Below are 11,777 nucleotides of genomic sequence, written 5' to 3' on the forward strand. Positions count from 1 at the left end.
ACCAAAATTTATTACTCTCCTATGTATTTGATTTTGTCCCTACCCTCACTCGTATATTTTTCTTTATATATCTTTATTATAGCCAGTTACTCAATTCAAGATTAATATCAGACAGTAAACTTCAAAATGTATTACCCTTTTAGCCGGTTAATACAGCATTTCTAGCAATAACGTTAGCATTCACTAGGCGTAGGTTACTTCTGAATCTTGCATTCTTACATTTGTCTTTTTTTTTTCTCATTAGATAGGGCAACACAAATCAATATTCGCTGCCTCTTCATAAAGGATAGACTATAGCGATGATTTGTTTAATGAGATATTTTCCATCTCTCTCTCTCTCTCTCTCTCTCTCTCTCTCTCTCTCTCTCTCTCTCTCTCTCTCTCTCTCTCTCTCTCTATATATATATATATATATATATATATATATATATATATATATATATATATATATATATATATATATATATAAGTAACCCGAACCCCAAGTCCCTACAAGACATCAGATTTAGACATCGTGTCATTTGTAGCTGTGCCATCAGAGTGAGCGGACGTATTTCAACTTGCTCTGGTAAGGGAATATTGACTTTATCAAGTTTTTTTTTTTTTTTTTTTTTTTTGACCTAAGCCACTAGAACTCCCTGGCACCGCCATTTATACCATTTTATTTCTATTCATTGCAGGCAACTATTAATTGTCAGCAAATAAAAAACGATTTTTCAAAAGTTGTTTGAAATTAATCAGTCTGTGGCTACGTAGGCCTTTAGATCTGCAGCATGCAATAGGTTTAGCTTATTGGAGCTAAAACATACTAACTGGCAACAGGTAAAACAAATCTTCTCTATGTTAATGAGTCGTTTTCATCATCAATCTACAAATTTCTTGATTCGATTGTACTGTATCTGACATCTGTAGGCCTATACACAATAATTGCCATACTTGCGCACATTTTTATGGACATTTCTTCGGCCTAATAGACCAGAATTCTATTCATCAAATCAAATTGGTAATTATCATCAGAATTATGGAAATGTAACCGGAATTTCACCAATGCTGAGTAACTCATTTGCGGTCGTCAGGTTTTGAAACTTAAAGATAGGCTTACAGGTGTAACTTCAATATTTAGTCTCGGTAAGCTGATCAAGGAGACTTACACCCCCCCCCCCCCCGGCTAGTCCCTTTGAAAGACAATAAACTTTATTCTCCTTACAAAGAACAATCGTTAAGGTGCACATGACAATTAATCAGAAATGTCTTATTTCCACAAGGCTATCAAGATGAATAAGACTAGGTCTAATTGCTTATAATAAATACCACATGAATTGACAAGGCTGCATACAGCATGTCACAAAGTAAGTTTGATTAGGTCTAAGTGAATAAGGTATATATGAAATACTTTCTCTGAATCGTTTTTGCATTATGAAAATGGTAAACTTACTGTTGTTATGATAAACACCTAGATTGCCCAGAGATCTGGGCAATCTGAGTGTTTTTCATAACGATAGTATGTTTAAAAGGGATATTTTGTCTGGTTTTACCATAAGAGCGTAGCACAGCAGGCCTATGTTTATCAATTTGATACCTTTAAAGAAAAGTAGGTATAAGCTATGCAAAGACAGACAAATGCAAATATTAATCTAATTGAAAACTTCGGAAATTAAGAAGAATAAGATGCTACCAAAAGATTACATAACAATACTGGCATTGCATTGCGGTAATAAACATATTTTTTAGGAAAAAAATAAATGTAAAATTTTCTCTGGTAGGCCTAACTGACGTAAATCAGTTAAATTATAAAATCCAATATTATGCAACGTAACCAATATATATATATATATATATATATATATATATATATATATATATATATATATATATATATATATATATATATATATATATATATATATATATATATATATATGGGATCATTTTAAAAGAGCGACATAACAAAAGAGGAAAAGTGTCAAAATTGTAATTGAAGGAGTAACATATCAGAAGAGATTTATGGGAAGATATGATTTTGCTCTTAACAATGATTGCTTACCGTTTGTCTGATAAGAAGACACATATATGAATATAAACCTGGAATTGAAATACAGTCTAAAGATATTCAATCATTTATTATTGAAATGTAAAAGTATTTAAAAAAAGACAACGTTTATTAACTTCGTCAGTTTTAAATACGTGAAAATGCTTAAAACATTTATTCTAAAAATGTAATAGATAAAAAAAACACTTTTAACATTCATCCAGTTCATCGTCATCCAAGGGTGCCAGAAAACCTCAGATCAATCAATCAATCAATCGTCATTATGATGACTATTGCAATAGCTGAAATGTAAGTTATGAGTAATTCCTAGAATATAATCATATAACGAAACAATTCTCTTCCTTGAAAGTGTAGCAAGCTTATTTCTCTTTGAATTTTCTCCCTCATCCTTTCCCTCCGATAAATACCCGAAGTTAAACCTTGTACCTCTGTGTGATGGTCTTCCTTTATGAATTCATGAATCATCGAGGAAACTCCCATATGATATGATCCTTCAACGACTGTCTCGAATTTCCTGTGCCAAGCCTCGTCTACACTATGATTTGGTCTTGGAAGATTGCATTCTTGCAGGTGTTAAGTGCTCCACACACTTGGGTTTATGTCGTGGAAATTGTGGTACACATTACTTTTTAACAGTTAAGATTAAGTAATGGGTACACCTATCGTTGTATATATGAGTACCATTAACTTTATTACCACTGACACAGTTACATGTTGTGTTATGTCACTCTTTTCAATTTTTATTTACAATTGTCACACTTTTAGTACACTATCATATATATATATATATATATATATATATATATATATATATATATATATATATATATATATATATATATATATATATATATATATATATATGGATTAATATCAACACAACATCGTGTTCAAATAGAAATAAATTTCTACCTCATACCTGGGATCGAACGCTAGCCCCTTCTAATGAAAGGCCAGGTCGAAACCAACCATGTCACGAGAGCCCATAAAAAGAATTGGAACCTGACCGCTACCAGCTGTCCGAGGATTTACCTGGCGAGACATCAGTCTCTTACCAGCGAGTTTTACCCAATTCCCCGGGCCACCACGTGACACAATTGGTAGTAATTCATTCAAATTACCCCTAATGAGTCAATATGGATTAATATCAACACAACATCGTGTTCAAATAGAAATAAATTTCTACCTCATACCTGGGATCGAACGCTAGCCCCTTCTAATGAAAGGCCAGGTCGAAACCAACCATGTCACGAGAGCCCATAAAAAGAATTGGAACCTGACCGCTACCAGCTGTCCGAGGATTTACCTGGCGAGACATCAGTCTCTTACCAGCGAGTTTTACCCAATTCCCCGGGCCACCACGTGACACAATTGGTAGTAATTCATTCAAATTACCCCTAATGAGTCAATATGGATTAATATCAACACAACATCGTGTTCGAATAGAAATAAATTTCTACCTCATACCTGGGATCGAACGCTAGCCCCTTCTAATGAAAGGCCAGGTCCAATTCTTTTTATGGGCTCTCGTGACATGGTTGGTTTCGACCTGGCCTTTCATTAGAAGGGGCTAGCGTTCGATCCCAGGTATGAGGTAGAAATTTATATATATATATATATATATATATATATATATATATATATATATATATATATATATATATATAAAGAGAGAGAGAGAGAGAGAGAGAGAGAGAGAGAGCTAGGTTTGTTGTGTAGAGAGAGAGAGAGAGAGAGAGAGAGAGAGAGAGAGAGCTAGGTTTGTTGTATATATATATATATATATATATATATATATATATATATATATATATATATATATATATATATATATATATGTGTGTGTGTGTGTGTGTGTGTGTGTACAGTATATATAGGCCTACATGTAAACACACTCTCACGCTATGCAGATATATACATAATTTATAGCCAATATTTGCTTTTTAGTATTTAAAACTAAATGTTACTAAAATACTTTGAATTTCAAAAGTTTGCTTGTGTTAGCAACAATGTTCTTAGCAGTTTCAGTCGATTCGCGGATCAGTATTCTCAACATTAAGAGATGTTTGTAGAATATTCGTATTCATTTAAACACTGGATTGATAGACATATGGCCGAGGGAGATTGGGTGTAAATAAATGATGATTATCTTGGGAAGTATATTTTGCAACTGTTTTGTAGTTTCCTCTTATCTTATGTAATTTTGTTTTAAATTCCCAGGGGGAACACTTGCCCATGACATTTCAAGACGAAGAAGATGAGTCTATAGATTAAAACTTCCATCTCTTAGCCAAATATATATCCATTCTACATTACAAAATTGATATATAGGCTACATACTGGACATACTACAGCATGAAAATTACAAAATACACTGACGCACATCCAACTACTGCTTGGAATATTTATACTGTCAAATTTTTAATTGTTAGTAACGCACTGGTTTAGAGACTGAGGAGCATTTCTTAAGCCCCCCTGACACTTGCGCGCATTTTTGCCACGCACTGGCACGCATTGATGCGCGCCAGTGCGTGCCACTTTTTGGCACGCACTGGTGTTTTTCGCTCACTGTTCACGACCAGTTCACTCCAGTTCGCGCATCGTTCACGCGACGTTCACGCGACGTTCACGCGATGGCACGAATTGGCACGCGTAGTTCGCGCATCGTTCACGACACGTTCACGCGAGTTCACTCATCATTCCGCATCGTTTCCGCATTGGTCACGCCAGTTCACGCCAGTTCACGAATTGGCCACTCCATATAAAAACGGGGCTTCTCCAACCCGAGGACATTCTTGGATTGGGTTCGGAAGAGACAACAATGCATTCTGTCAGAGACACCATTGCATTGAGGAGAAGAAACGTATCTTTTTCGTTTGTATTTTTTGTTGCCCTTTATTTTAGTTTCAATAAAAAAGCATTTGATTTACATATAAATAGCAGACATGAAATATGTACAAGTATTAAGAAAGCATTTTATTTTAACATTAAAAGCAGCAAACATGAAAAGTTTTTAGGCTGTTGATTTTAAGGTAATAGAGAAAAAAGTGTGTTGAAATAAGAAATCATTTTATTTTTACATTAAAACTGCAAACAGAAAAAATTTGTTTTGCCCTTCATTTTAAGGTAATAAAGAAGAATAAGTATGTTGATGAAATAAAACATCATTTTATTTTTACATTCAAACAGCAAACTTAAAAATTTCTTGGGTTTATTTTTCAGTTCATTTTTATTCAAAACAAAAGTTTTGGGTCTTGATTGGTAATAGAGGAAAATAAGTGTGTGCATGAAATAAGACATCATTTTATATTTACATTCAAACGGCAAATATAAACAATTATTAGGTTTATTTTTCTTTCCTTTTCATTAATTTTTTCGTTTCCTTTTTGTTTCTCTTCATTATAAAGTTATAGAAATAGTTTGAAATAAGACATCATTTTATTTTTACATTCAAACAGCAAATATAAAAATTTATTAGGTTTATTTTTCTTTTCTTTTCATTAATTTTTTCGTTTCCCTTTTGTTTCTCTTCATTATAAAGTTATAAAAATAGTTTGAAATAAGATATAATTTTTTTTTCACATTAAAACAGCAAATATAAAAATTTATTAGGTTTATTTTTCTTTCCTTTTCATTAATTTTTTCGTTCCCTTTTTGTTTCTCTTCATTATAAAGTTATAAAAATAGTTTGAAATAAGATATAATTTTTTTTCACATTAAAACAGCAAATATGAAAATTTATTAGGCTTATTTTTCTTTCCTTTTCATTAATTTTTTCGTTTCCTTTTTGTTTCTCTTCATTATAAAGTTATAGAAATAGTTTGAATTTTTAAGATATAATTTTGTTTCACATTAAAACAGCAAATATAAAAATTTATTAGGTTTATTTTTCTTTCCTTTTCATTAATTTTTTCGTTTCCTTTTTGTTTCTCTTCATTATAAAGTTATAGAAATAGTTTGAAATAAGATATCATTTTTTTTTCACATTAAAACAGCAAATATAAAAATTTACTAGGTTTATTTTTCTTTCCTTTTCATTAATATTTTCGTTTCCTTTTTGTTTCTCTTCATTATAAAGTTCACGCCACTTCCCGCATCGTTCACTCCAGTTCACTCCAGTTCACGCCAGTTCCCTCACTGTTCACTCCAGTTCACTCCAGTTGGCGCATCGTTCACGGCCATTTAGTGCGTGCCAATGCGTGCCACAAACTTTAAACATTTCAAAGTTTTGGGCCCGCATGGCACGCATTGGTACGCTCTGGCACGCGAGTTTCCGCACTGTTCACGACATTTTCACGGCTCGTTCACGCGAGTTCGCGCATCAATGCGTGCCAGTGCGTGCCACGAATGCGTGCAAGTGTCAGGGGGGCTTTAGTCTTTCCATTGGCATCATTTGACTACTGTCTGCTGCTATCTTAAGGTTTTTCAATTCACTGTCGCTAGTATCTTTGAGCTTACGACCTGAACAGTCGAAATTTCCTGTTTTATTGACGCACTCACAGCTGATGACTTTCTATTATTATTATTATTATTATTATTATTATCATTATTATTATTATCATTATTATTATTATTATCATTATTATTATTATTATTATTATTATTATTATTTATTTTTCTAGCTAAACTAGAACACTAGCTGGAAAAGCAAAGTAATAATAATGATAATAATAATAATAATAATAATAATAATAATAATAATATTTCTTATGTGATTATACCTAGTCTTATTCATTCTGGTAACCTCGTGTAAATAGGGTGGCCTATTCATTTGACACCCCATTTAATATAAGCCTTGCCTTATTTATTTTGTGATACAGATTATGAAATTTGACGTGTATATCTTGTATTTTATAAAACTGATTAAGTGAAAGATCAATAATTTGCATTGAGAATTGTGAGGTTTTTTAGGCCTAACAACAGACAATCAATAATATTTCATTGTCGTATCTTACGTACTTACAATTAAAGTTGTTCCGACATGAATATAAAACATATAAAATCGTTCTCTTACTAGGAGACTGATCAGCATGAGCTGGTGTTCAGGCTACAAAAGCTTAGATCGAGGTGGGTGGCAGAAGCGCGGTTGCAGCAAGGTAGCAGTAGCTTACTCCTGCAAGCAGCTCCATATAGTATTCTCTTGGATATCCACTTTTTGATTAGCCTCGGAACAGTGCAGACAAGCCCTGCTGCCTCCCCATTTTTCTGTTTCTGGTTGTTAAAACTTTCTTCTATTGTTTCGCAGATAATTGCACTGTTTTCTGGGAAAATAGCTCGCAGTGACCGGCCGTACTTGTGATACAATCCTTTCTTTCTTAAAGATGGTTACTCATTAGCATTGTCCATCGTGCAGAAGACTCTCCTGTAAGATGAATCACCCTACGACGAGCATCAAGAGCGGCAATCCTCCCGGTGAGAACGGTTGCAGCCACTGCTCCTTCATTCTCATCTCCTGCAGCAACAGTGTCTGCTATGCTAGTCCTCGTGTATCTCGGCATCTTGAACCTTTATTTCACCGCCAAAGATGGAAAAAATCGTAAGGGATTCTCTTAGACATTCTTCTCCTACAACAATAACCCCATCTCTCCTGTCTGTTCATTCAGTCTCCGCTTAAGGACACACAAGTAAGAAGGATGTGCCATTTCCCCTACACAATTTTCAGGTCTGGGAGACCCTATGCTTCCCCCGAGAAGGAATGGTGTCTTCTTCCCGTTAGAGGTCCTTAATTACTGAAAGACCCTGTTGCTTCCCCTGAGAAGCAACGGCGCATTCTTCCCGTGAGAGGTCCTTGATTACTAAAGGACTATGTTGCTTCCCCTGAGAAGCAATGGTGCCTTCTTCCCGTGAGCGGGACTTAATTACTAGAAGACTCTGTTGCTTTCCATGAGAAGCAATGGCATCTTCATCCTGCAAGAGGTCTTTAATTACAAAAAGACCCTGTTCCTTCCTCTGAGAAGAAATGACACATTCTTCCCGTGAGAGATGCTTTATTACAAAAGGACCCTGTTGCTTCCTCTGAGAAGAAATGGCACATTCTTCCCGTGAGAGATTGTTTATTAGAAAAAGACCCTGTTGCTTCCCCTGAAAAGCAATGGTAGCTTCCTCCAGTGAGAGGTCCTTAATTACCAAGAAACACTGTTGCTTCCCCTGAGAAGGAAGGGTGACTTCATCCTTTGAGAGCTAATTAATTACCAAAAGACCCTGTTGCTTATCCTGAAAAGCAATGGCAACTTCCTACAGTGAGAGAGCCTCAATTAAATTATCAAAGGCTCCATTGCTTCCAGAGTGAAGCAATGGTACCCTCTTTCTGTGATAGGTAGTTAATTAATAAAAGACCCAGTTGCTTTTCTTCAAAAGCAATGGTGACTTCGTCCTGTGAGAGGTCCTTAATTAATCAAACACCAAGTTGCTTTTCCTGAAAAGAAATGGTGACTTCGTGCAGTGAGAGGTCCTTAATTAATAAAAGACCCTGTTGCTTTTCCTGAGAAGCAACAGAGACTTTGTCTTGTGAGAGATCCTTAATTATTAAAAGACCCTGTTTCTTTTCCTGAAAAGCAATGGTGATTTCGTCCTGTGAGAGGTCTTTGATTAAAAAAAGACCCTGTTTTTTTTCCTGAGAAGCAACGGTGACTGCGTCTTATGAGAGGTCCTTAATTAAGAAAGGATCCTATTGCTTTTCCTGAGAATCAACGGTGACTTCGTCCAGTCAGATGTCCTTAATTGATAAAAGACCCGGTTGCTTTTCCTGAGAAGCAATGGTGATTTCATCCTGTGAAAGGTCCATAATTGCTAAAAGACCCTGTTGCATTTCCTGAGAAGCAATTGTGACTTCGTCCTGTGAACGGTCCTTAATTAATAAGAGACCCTGTTGCTTTTCCTGCAAAGATATGGTGACTTCGTTCAGTCAAAGGTCTTTAATCAATAAAAGACCTTGTTGCTTTTCCTGAGAAGCAATGGTAACTTCGGACAATGAGAGGACCTTAATTAATAAAAGACCCTGTTGCTTTTCCTAAAAAGCAATTGTGAGTTTGTCCTGTGAAAAGTCCCTAAATAATAAAAGACCCTGTTGTTTTCCCTGGGAAGCAATGGTGAGTTCGTCCTGTGAGAGGTCCTTGATTACTAAAAGACCCTGTTTCTTCACCTGCCAAGGAATGGTGACTTCCTCCTGTGAGAGGTCCTTAATTAGTAAAACTCTCTGTTGATTTTCCTGAGAAAAATGCTGACTTCGTCCTGTGAGAGGTCCTTAATTATTAAAAGACCCTGTTGCTTTTCCTGTGAAGCAAAGGTGACTTCCTCCAGTGAGATGTCCTTAATTAATAAAAGACTCTGCTGCTTTTCCTGAGTAGCAATGGTGACTTCCTCCAGTGAGAGGTCCTTAATTAATAAATGACCATGTTCCTTTTCCTGAGAAGCAATGGTTACTTCTTCCAGTGAGAGGTGCTTAATTAATAAAAGACCCTGTTGCTTTTCCTGAGATGCAATGGTGACGTCCTCCAGTGAGAGGTCCTTAACTAATAAAAGACCCTGTTGCATTTCCTGAGAAGCAATGGTGACTTCCTCCAGTGAGAGGTCCTTAATTGATAAAAGACCCTGTTGCTTTTCCTGAGAAGCAATGGTGACTTCGTCCAGTGAGAGGTCCTTAATTAATAAAAGACCCTGTTGCTTTTCCTGAGAGGCAATGGTGAATTCCTCCAGTGAGAGGTCCTTAATTAATAAAAGACCCTGTTGCTTTTCCTGAGAAGCAAAGGTGCCTTCGTCCAGTGAGAGGTCCTAAATTAATAAAAGACCCTGTTGCTTTTCCTGAGAAGCAATGCTGAAATCCTCCAGTGAGAGGTCCTTAATTAAAAAAGGACCGTGTTGCTTTCCCTGAGAGGCAATGGTGACTTCCTCCAGTGAGAGGTCCTTAATTAATAAAAGACCCTGTTGCATTTCCTGAGAAGCAATGGTGACTTCTTCCAGTGAGAGGTCCTTAATTATAAAAGACCCTGTTGCTTTTCCTGAGAAACAATGGTGATTTCGTTCAGTGAGAGGTCCTTAATTAATAAAAGACCCTGTTGCTTTTCCTGAGAAGCAATGATGACTTTGTGCTGTGAAAGGTGCTTCATTAATAAAAGACACTGTTTCTTTTCCTGAGAAGCAATGGTGACTTCCTCCAGTGAGAGGTCCTTAATTAATAAAAGACCCTGTTGCTTTTCCTGAGAAGCAATGGTGACTTCCTCCAGTGAGAGGTCCTTAATTAATAAAAGACCCTGTTACATTTCCTGAGAAGCAATGGTGACTTCTTCCAGTGAGATGTCCTTAATTAATAAAAGACCCTGTTGCTTTTCCTGAGATGCAATGGTGACTTTGTTCAGTGAGAGGTCCTTAATTAATAAAAGACCCTGTTGCTTTCCCTGAGAAGCAATGGTGACTTCCTCCAGTGAGAGGTCCTTAATTAATAAAAGACCCTGTTGCTTTTCCTGAGAAGCAATGGCGACTTCGTGCTGTGAAAGATCCTTGATTAATGAAAGACCGTTTTGCTTTTTCCTGAGAAGCAATGGTGACTTCTTCCAGTGAGAGGTCCTTAATTAATTAAACCACCTGTTGCATTTCCTGAAAAGCAATGGTGACTTCGTCTAGTGACAGGTACTAAACTGATAAAAGACCCTGTTGCATTTCCTGAGAAGCAATGTTTACTTCGTCCAGTGAAAGGTCCTTAATTGATGAAAGACCCTGTTCCTTTTCCTGAGAAGCAATGGTGATTTCGTTCAGTGAGAGGTCCTTAATTAATAAAAGACCCAGTTGCTTTTCCTAAGAAGCAATGGTGACTTCACGCTGTGAAATGTGCTTCATTAATAAAAGACCCTGTTGCTTTTCCTGAGAAGCAATGGTGACCTCCTCCAGTGAGAGGTCCTTAATTAATAAAAGACCCTGTTGCTTTTCTAAGAAGCAATGGTGACTTCTTCCAGTGAGAGGTCCTTAATTGATAAAAGACCCTGTTGCTTTTCCTGAGAAGCAATGGTGACTTCTTCCAGTGAGAGGTCCTTAATTGATAAAAGACCCTGTTGCTTTTCCTGAGAAGCAATGGTGACTTCGTGCTGTGAAAGTTGCTTCATTAACAAAAGACCCTGTTGCTTTTCCTGAGAAGCAATGGTGACTTCCTCCAGTGAAAGGTCCTTAATTAATAAAAGACCCTGTTGCTTTTCCTGAGAAGCAATGGTGACTTAGTGCTGTGAAAGGTGCTTCATTAATAAAAGACCTTGTTGCTTTTCCTGAGAAGCAATGGTGACTTCCTCTAGTGAGGGGTCCTTAATTAGTAAAAGACCCTGTTGCTTTTCCTGAGAAGCAATGGCGACTTCTTCCATTGAGAGGTCCTTAATTGATAAAAGACCCTGTTGCTTTTCCTGAGAAGCAATGGTGACTTCATGCTGTGAAAAGTGCTTCATTAACAAAAGACCCATTTGCTTTTCCTGTGAAGCAATGGTGACTTCCTCCAGTGAGAGGTCCTAAATTAATAAAAGAGCCTGTTGCTTTTCCTGAGAAGCAATGGTGACTTTTTGCTGTGAAAGGTGCTTCATTAATGAAAGACTTTGTTGCTTTTCCTGAGAAGCAATGGTGACTCCCTCCAGTTAGAGGTCTTTAATTAATAAAAGGCCCTGTTGCTTTTCCTGAGAAGCAATGGTGAATTCTTCCAGTGAGAGGTCCTTAATTAATTAAACCACCTGTTGCTTTTCCTGAGAAGCAATGG

At 36.3% G+C, this 11,777-nt stretch overlaps 1 protein-coding gene across 2 annotated transcripts in view; it reads left to right on the forward strand.

Moving 5' to 3' along the window:
• Window positions 1–500: 500 nt before the first annotated feature.
• Window positions 501–11,777, forward strand: part of LOC137615248 (uncharacterized) — a 68,461-nt gene continuing 57,184 nt past the window's right edge. The window contains exon 1 of one of the 2 annotated variants that reach the window (XM_068344967.1): window positions 501–568. The gene's annotated coding sequence lies outside the window, so the exon portion shown is untranslated. Of the gene's footprint in view, window positions 569–4,458; window positions 4,478–11,777 lie in introns of those variants that run through there. The other variant, XM_068344968.1, reaches the window with a different exon arrangement.

The sequence above is a fragment of the Palaemon carinicauda genome, chromosome 21 (assembly GCF_036898095.1).
Source record: "Palaemon carinicauda isolate YSFRI2023 chromosome 21, ASM3689809v2, whole genome shotgun sequence".
Taxonomy (NCBI): domain Eukaryota; kingdom Metazoa; phylum Arthropoda; class Malacostraca; order Decapoda; family Palaemonidae; genus Palaemon; species Palaemon carinicauda.